Source organism: Megascapheus bottae, chromosome X (assembly GCF_031878675.1).
Source record: "Megascapheus bottae isolate mThoBot1 chromosome X, mThoBot2.hap1, whole genome shotgun sequence".
In the NCBI taxonomy this organism is placed as follows: domain Eukaryota; kingdom Metazoa; phylum Chordata; class Mammalia; order Rodentia; family Geomyidae; genus Megascapheus; species Megascapheus bottae.
In genome coordinates this window covers 44,905,155-44,913,179 of record NC_143547.1, presented here as the reverse complement: position 1 = coordinate 44,913,179, position 8,025 = coordinate 44,905,155, and positions in this window count along the sequence as shown.

Below are 8,025 nucleotides of genomic sequence, written 5' to 3'. Positions count from 1 at the left end.
CAAATAAAACACCAAAACAAGTTGGGCACTGATGACTGATGACTAAGTATCTGTAATCCCAGATACTTAGGAGGCTGAGATCTGAGGATCATGGTTTAAAGACAGCCCAGAGGGAAATGTCCATGAGACTCACATGTCCAATGAACCAGGAAAGAAGTAGAGATGTGGCTCAAGTGGTAGAACACTATCCTTGACCAAACAAGCTGAAGTATAGATTTGAAGTCCTAGTACCAGTGTATGTGTGTGCACATATGTGTATGGGCACACACTCTCCCTGCCCTCCCCTGCACACACCAAAACAAAGAAGTAAATACAAAACTACTTTCATCTACAGTATTTGGAAGAGAATGCTGGAGTACAGTGAAGATAAAATGAAGAAGCTGTGGAACATGAAGACCCAAGACGGTATTGTGAAGAATATAACAATGTCACACCTGTAATCCTACCTACTCAAGAGGCTGAGATCTGAGAATGGAGGTTCCAAGCAAGCCTGGATAGAAAAGTCCCTGTGAGACTCCTCTCAAACTTACCACTCAAAACACAGAAGTGGTTCTGTGGCTCAAGTGGTGAGTGCTAGCCACGAGCACTAAGAGGCTGAGTTCAAGCCCCAGAATTGTGAAAAATATATACCTATATATGTATCTATATAAAACAGTGCACCTTGATTTGACTACTCATAAAGGGAAACAGTAAATGGTTTCTTCCTTTCAGTCCCCATGAAGAAATCATAAACCAGAAAACAAAATGCTGCTGAAGAATCGTGAAGTTCTTGTGAAAAGATTGATGCTACATATATAGGTGCTGTCAAGGAGTATACATCACTGCATTTCTCTATGAAGAGTAACTAAGCTATGTGAGGTTATCTTACCCAACATTCCTTTGGAATGTTGACTTGGAAACATACCTAGAAAAGGTATTGTAGGGTCATGTGATAACTATTAATTTGTTGAGGGCAGTCTATAAGGGCTGAAATAATTTTTATTCCACCTAAGAGTTCACAAGGAATTCATTCTCCCGCTCATATCTTTTCAAGGATTTGTTGTTGTTACTTTATTTTTATGATGAAAATTCCGACTGAGGTGAAATGGAAATCCAAGTGTTGTGATAATTTGTATTTCCTGAGTGGCCAAGGATGTTGAATTCTTCTGAACTGGTTTATTTGCCACTTGTATTTGTTTTGAAAACTATTCATTAACCATTTATTAATTAGATTATTTGTGCTTTGGTATTTAATTTGTTGAGCTCCTTATATATTCTGAATATTAATCTCTTATCTGATGACCATCTGTCATAGATTTTTCCCATTCTGCAAGATTACTCAGATAATTATTTTCTCCCCTGAGCAGAAACTGATGTAATCCCTTGGTCAATTTTTGCTATTATTTCTTGACATATTATAATTCTATTACTTTCACTTCTGAGTTGCCATGAATTCATTGTCTAATTAGGCAGATTCAAATCCATGGTCCTCTTGCCTTTGAGTGCTGGGTTTAGAGATTCCCTGCCACACTTGACAAGAAAGTCTTAAAGAAGGACTAACTCCAATACTTTTCAAATTGTTCTCTAAAAGTGAAAGGTAAAGAACTCTACTAAACTCAACCTTCAAATTATTCTGTAAAATTAAAAGGTAAAGAAGTCTTTTAAGTCAATCAATGGGTTTAGTAGGACACTGATATCAAAAATCAAAGAAGATGACACAAACACAACAAAATAATTATACACCATTATCTCAGGAAAACATATATAAAAATCTTCTCAAAAAATTCTAGCAATGGGCTTGGAGTTTGGCCTAGTGGTAGAGTACTTGCCTAGCATGTAGGAAGACCCGGGTTCAATTCCTTGGTACCGTATGCATAGAAAAAAGCCAGAAGTGGTGCTGAGGCTCAAGTGGTAGAGCTCTAGCCTTGATAAGCCCAAGGATAGTGTTCAGGTCCTGAGTTCAATCCCCAGAACTGGCAAAAAATACTAGCTAATGGAATCTAACATCACATTCAAATGATCATTATCCAGGAGCAATTCAAATTTATTCTAGGATGTAAAAATCATTCATTACATGTAAATTGATAAATGTGAACCATTCCATCAATATAACAGAGGATAAAAATATGTGTGATCATGAAATATCCTTATAAATGTAAAATATTGAATATAAATTTGTCATATATAGACATAATTACATTGAATGCATGTTATTCCTATGTTCTTCAGAGCTTTTATTATGGAAGAGGTTTGAAATGATCATGTAGGTTTTATCCTTGATTCTGATTATTTTATTATATTTGATTTGAACCATCCTGTATCCTTGGAATGAAACTAACATTATTACCATGTATGATTTTTCTACTGTATTGTTATAAAAGTAGGTCTATAAATTTCTTTCCATGTTTTCTCATTATCTGGTTTGGATATTAGGCTAATTCTAGCTTTGTAGAATTTCTTTGGTGGTAGTTCTCCCATTTATAGTGTGTGGATACTTTGAATGACTTCTTACATTGTCCAATAGACCAGTATTGTGTGCATTTGGTCCTGGGCTTTTCTTTGTCAGGAAACTTTTATTACTGATTCAATATCTTTACATGTTATAGAATTGTATGAAGCCAATTTTATTTAAAATATTCAAGAAATATTTTAAAAATATTTCTTATCAATTTTCCAGTTAGCATGAGTATTGATTTTCAATGTATTTTAAATTATATTCTAAATTTCACTTGTATTTGTTGTGATGGACCTATTTGCATTTCTGTTTGTTCACTGAATCATTTTCCTCCTCTTGTAAGTCAGAATAACTAATATTTTGTCAATTTTAATTATCTCTCTGAAGAATCAACTCTGGGTATGTCCTGCATATCAAAGAATCTATTTCTTCTCGATTTTCCAGTTTGTTGGAGAACATATTTCTCAAAAAAAAATTCCAAATAATCTTCTAAACTTAATATCTGTTGTAATATCCCCCTTTTAACCTGTGGTTTTACTTTGAGTCCTTCCTCTTCTTTTGGTTAGATTGGCAAAAGGTATGTCAATCATTTCATTTTGAAGAACCAACTCTTTATACATGTATTCATTTTATTGTTCTTTTGATCCATTTATATTAATTCTTGCCTTCTTTTTATTACCACTGGCTATATGCCAGTGGCTTCTACCTGTAATCCTAGTTACTCAGTTATCTGAGATCGGAGGATCATTGTTCAAGCTGACCTGCGGAAGGAAAGACTGTGAGATTCTAATATCAAACTTTAAAAAATGGAAAAAGATGGAAGTGGAGTTGTGGCTCAAGTGGTAGCTAAATAGGCTTGAGCACAAAAGCTCAAGGAATAGTGCCTAGGCCCAGAGTTCAATCCCCAGGATTGGCAAAAAATGAGCTTTAAGGCTGTTTATTTGGGATTTCTCTGACTTTTTGTTCTAGGGCTTCTTGGAGCTGGATTTTATGAGTTTTGTTAGGTTGAGTTTATATTGGAATATGGAAAATTTAGGATCCACTACTAATCTTTTCAATGACTCACTGATAATTCAAAATTCTGTTGTTCAATCTTTAAATGTTTGAATAGTTTTTTTTTAATTTTCCTTGCTATTGATTTCTAATTTTATTCCATTCTGCTCTGTGATGATACAGTGAATCATTTCCATTTTTTGTATTTGCTAAGACTTTCTTTCTGGCTTAAGATATAATCTATTTTAGAAAAATTCTCTGAGTTTCTGTGATAAATGTGTAATATTCTACTTCAGAGTACTCTGTAGATGTCTCATATGTCTGTTTCATTTAAAATTTCTTTGTAATTATAAATAATATTCTGCAGCCTACTTAGAAAGAAAAGAACAGTACTTTAAGTCACAGTTTCAGAGGCTGAAAGTGAAAAGATATGCCACAGACTTTGGGTAGGGGTGGGGATGGGGAAGTGGAAAGGTCCTTGTCATAGATGCACACTACAAAACTATGCTAAGTACAACAGACTGGTGCTGGCACATACACTAACGCAGCAGAATAACAAACCCAGAAACAAGTGTGTATATCTACTTCCAGTTAGTTTTTAACAAACACATCAAAATGCATTGAAGATATCAGGTACCCATGGCTCATCCCATAATCCTAGCTACTCAGGTCCAAAGCTACCTCAAAGAGGAACGACTATGAAATACTCATTTTAACTGCCAAAAGGCAGAAATAGAGCTGTAGAGCTCCAGTGAGTATCAGCTTTAAGGCTAAGTATAGTGCCCAGGCCCAGAGATCAATTCCTAGTACTGGTGGGTACACACAAATACATTGATCAAAAGATTACTTTTTCAGCCAGGCGTGGTGGCTCATGCCTATAATCCTAACTACTCAGGAGGCTGTGATCTGAGGATCAAGGTTCAAAACCAGCTATGGCACAAAAGGATCTGAGACTCTTATCTCCAATTAACCTCTAGAAAATGGGAAGTGGGTCAGGGCTCAAGGGTATGGTGGTAGCCTTGAACTGAAGAGCCCAGGGATAATGCCCAGGCCCAGGGATAGGGCAGTAGCCTTGAGCTGAAGAGCTCAGGGACAGCACCCAGGTCACTTTCAAGCCCCATGACCCACACAAAAAGAAAAGATTACATTTCCAGATAACTGGTTCTGAGTAAACAAGACATCCATATGCAGAAAAAAGAAAGAAGATACCTATTTTCACCATATGCAAAAGTCAACTCAAATATGGACAAAAGATTTAAATTTAAAACCTGAAACTAGGAAATTACCACAAGGAAGCATTGGAGAAACACATCAAGATATCCTTAATATATTTTATAGGACTCCCAAATCATACAAACAAAGGAAAAATTGAAGAAATATATCATATTAGATTAAGAACTTTATAAATATGAAAATAAAATGTTAACTGAGTGAAGACAATGTACAGAATGGAAACAGACATTTAAACTTGTTTATTGAACATGGAATTAATATTCAAAATACAGAGTATTCAACTGAAAATATCCAATTAAAATGGACAAATTTGATATTTTTTTCAAAAGAAGATACACAAATGGCCAGTAAGGATATGAAAAATGTTCAGTATTAGAATAGTGATGTTGTGGCTAGAGCAGTAGAGTGCTAGCCTTGAGAAAGCTGAAGGACAGTGTCTAGGATGTGAGTTCAAGCCCTAAGACTGGCAAAAAATACCATTCATTAACTAATTCATGGATAAAGAACATACTGCACATATATACATTAGAGTAGATTATTTGGCTACAAAACAATGAAATATTATTTGTGACAATTTGATTAGTACTAGAGAAGGTGTTCCCTAAAAAGACTCAGGCACTTAAAGGCAAATAAAATATGTAGGGGCTAGGAGTTTGGCCTAGTGATAGAGTGCTGGCCTAGCATGTATGAATTCCCTGGTATGATTCCTTGGTACCACATACATAGAAAAGCCAGAACTGGTGCTGTGGCTCAAGTGGTAGAGTACTAGCCTTGAGGAAAGCCCAAGGAGAGTGGTCAGGCCCTGAGTTCAGGGTAACATGAACAAATATATATTTAGATAAAAGAATATTCTAAGGAATTCTGTATGGTAGAAAAACTAATGGAATTCAAAATAATTGTATACAAGAATTCCCAACACAAAGCAATAATAAATGTTTAAGGAAATGGAAATTATAGTTATCATGATTTGATAATTATATATTTCACATGTGAATCAAATTTCCACACTGTACCCCATAAACGTGTGTAATTATTACATATAAAATAAAATAAATAAAAATTGACGTATACTCATTTTTAAAGAGAAACCAGGTAGGGCCAGGAGTATGGCCTAGTGATAAAGTGTCTGCCTAGCTTGTATGAAACCCTGGGTTCAATTCCTTGGTACCACATACACAGAAAAAGCTGGAAGTGGTGCTGTAGCTCAAGTGGTAGAGTGTATGAAACAAAACAAAAGCATGTGATTGCAGTTTACCATAGTTATAATAGAATACCAGCGATAGTAAGCTTAAAATGAGAAAAATGTTCTGGACACTGTTAGCTAACATTTTTGTTCCTAAATGGATAGCTGAGGCAAGGAAGATGGCACAGGTAGAGGTGTTGACTCAAGTGGGAGAGAGTGCCAGCTGAACACGAAATCCTACTGAGTATGAAATCAGTACCATAAAGTAAACATTATTGCCATTTTAATATCTTTGATGATGACTCTCTGAGAATCTCTTCCCTCTTGGTTAGCACCAAAACAAATTTCATAGAAGAAAGATTCACTTGATGCATCCCTGAATCCTCATTCAGAGTCAAATATCTGCTGACATTTCTAAGTACATTATTGTTGCCTCTTTAAAATAATATATTTTCAGCCAGGTACTAGAGGATCATGTCTATAATCCTAGCTTCTCAGGAAGTTAAAAGCTAAAAGATCACAGTTCGAAAGAAACTTTTGTGAGATTCCACCTCTGAAATAACAAGGATAAAGCTGGGCTCTAGTTGTGACTTAAGTGGTAGAGCATCACTAAGTGTTAGGACTTGAATTCAATCCACATTACATTTTACTTTTAGAGGTTTTGGTCTATGATTGGCTTATAGCTTTGGAAGTATGATAAGGTAGAAGATGATCATGGTACAGAGTGCATAATGAATTACTGTTACTCATCTCATGTCAGCCTGAAACCTGAGAAAGGTAGAAAGAAAAGGGCCAGGTCTAAGTATCTCCTTCAAGGGTTGATTCTCAATAACTAAATTTCCTTCCATTATTCCATCATACCCCATCCACTAAGGCTTCACAACCTCCCAGTAGAGCTACATTCTGACAATCAATTCTTTTAACACATGACTTCTGGAAGACACTTAAAATTCAAGCCACAATATAACATATAGCTTGAAACCTTATACTGAAATCAAGCTATGACTTCTACAGAGAAGCTCTAACATTACCTTGGTTTCATACTTGTAGTCACCACTCACTCTTCTTCATTGATATTTACTATTTATGTGAACTTAGCTAGATATTTTCACATTCATTTTTTTAATTCTCAACGAAACTTTGCATAGTGGTGTAAGTATTGCACAAATGATAAGATGAATGAGTCATATAAGAGCACAGGTCTTCAGAGTGCATAAACTGTCATTTCAAGGCATCTTATTTCTAGTCCAAGTTCAAACTAGTCTCTGCTGCATTTAAATTACCTGTGCAGTGATAACAAAGGAGGATATTCTTAGGAGAGGATCATAAGGGCTCAATGGCTATATGTATATGATCATATAAAATGATGTCTTTCAAAATGAACTCCAAGAAAATGGAAAAAGAGAGGTTTTTAAATATTTTTGTAGTTCTTTTCTTTTCTCTTCTTCCTTTTTTTGTCGCTCTTTTTGAACTCTGTTCCTTCGGTCTTGTATGTAAGTTATCTGATTTAGGGAGGGGAAGGAAAAGCACAGAACTGGTCCACCAGACAATGAGCAAACTAATTCAGCAATTGTATTCACTAGACACTGTGTTGGAAATAAACTATATAATTTGGCAGAGAGGATAATGGGAGGGGGAAAAACTGGGAGAAAATGAGGAAAAAGATGACACTGTTCAAAGAGAAATTTATTCATTACCTGGCTTATGTAACCATAATCTCTCTTTACATCACCTTTACAAGAAAAGTTTTCAAAATAATTAAATTACCTGTGTAAAGGAACTCCCTAGATGTTCTTTGAAATTTACACAAAATTTATAAAACACATGTGAGTTGTCACTGCATTCTTCTGCAACATGGTTAAAGAACTGCAGAAAAATCATGCTGTTTAAACTTCAGCATACTTCTATCTCTAGGTCCTTGGGGTACTCATCTGTTAGATGGGAAAATAGCATATACATCTCATGGTTGTTCTAGGAAGTCACTGACAAAACACAGCCAAATTGAATAGCCTGGTGCCTGGACAAGAGTAAGTACTTTGTAAGGTTATTTTTCTTTCTCCCTAACTTCCAATCTAGACAGAGCTTTAAACTAGAGAATGAAATGGAATCAATTTACCATGACAAAGCTGATCAATAGAGAGGCTTCAAACTGAAGCTCTACATTTTTAAGGGCCCTCTTAAG